Source organism: Sinocyclocheilus rhinocerous, unplaced genomic scaffold (assembly GCF_001515625.1).
Source record: "Sinocyclocheilus rhinocerous isolate Xijiao unplaced genomic scaffold, SAMN03320098_v1.1 scaffold2647, whole genome shotgun sequence".
Classification (NCBI taxonomy): Eukaryota; Metazoa; Chordata; class Actinopteri; order Cypriniformes; family Cyprinidae; genus Sinocyclocheilus; species Sinocyclocheilus rhinocerous.
Window position 1 is genome coordinate 454,635 of NW_015639108.1, and position 1,152 is coordinate 455,786.

Sequence of the window (1,152 nt, forward strand, 5' to 3'; positions counted from 1 at the left end):
AATATATATTAAACATTTATAAAATATATATATATATATATATTATTTTTTTAATTTTTTTAAATAATGTAAATAAAAGTGATAAGCATAACGTAATAAAAGTAACATAATAAAAGAAGTGGGGTTAGAAGTAGGGATGGTCTATAGTATATATAATTATTTTAATTTAACAAAATATAAAATATATCAACATAACAATGTGTCTGTGCATGTCAAGTTTTGCTGTTTTGTGGGGAATAAAAGCTACTTAAAGAAACTGAACAATGTCTTATGTCACATATAATAACAAAAACAGGTGTAAGAGGTGTCTTGTAAAAGGTGTGGTACAGTATTTATAATTACCATATTCTAAAAACAATAGAAGACAAAGGGACTTCCAAAACTATCAACTACAAAGCTATATTCAGTACAACCTGTAAATCTTCATAGCTTCATAAAAGTACTAAAAATCTTTCATATAGCCAAAAATGTCAGGAATAAGGGTTAGGGTTAATTTATAGTAATTATAATTAGCTTAATTTAAGAACAATAGAACTCAAAGGGAGTTACATAGTATGATACAAAAACACACGTGTGCGTCTTCACACAGGAGCTCTGCTCCAAAAACGACACAGTGTTCCTAAGAACGCAACACTTCTGGTGTTTAGTTGTGTATACAGGTGTATCAGACATTACCTGTTTCCTCCCAGCGAGTCCTGCAGCAGGCGTGTGAGTTTGGAGTCTCTGTAAGGCACATGGCCTGCCTTCTTACTCTGATCTCCCAGTGCACTGATCACATTACCCAGAGCCAGCTGCCAAACACACAGAGAGAGAGAGAGAGACCCGGTCAGACTCCATCGCATGCTGCTATCTGAGATTAAAAGCCTTTAAATGGGCTCTCTTACAAATGAGTAACTAGGCTCTAAAAACAATAGAGCTCTATTGGGCTCTGAGCTCTCTGAACAATGGCTCTTCTTGGCTCTCTTCCAGTCTTTAGCTCTTCTTCAGAACACTCTCACAATATAATTACCTTTCCTTTCCTTCATCTACTCGGACAACTTTACCCAGCATGACAGTGAGAGCGCATTAATGAATCTTGAAGGAGGCAGAACTAACGCAACACAAATTTCACACCTTAGTTAACATGGATAAACTTGACTCAGCTAAAAGAAC

The 1,152-nt window shown here is 35.2% G+C and overlaps 1 pseudogene; it reads right to left on the reverse strand.

The window, feature by feature from the left end:
- The window catches only part of LOC107751003 (kinesin-like protein KIF21B), an 86,077-nt pseudogene that overhangs the window by 42,780 nt on the left and 42,145 nt on the right, over nucleotides 1-1,152 (reverse strand).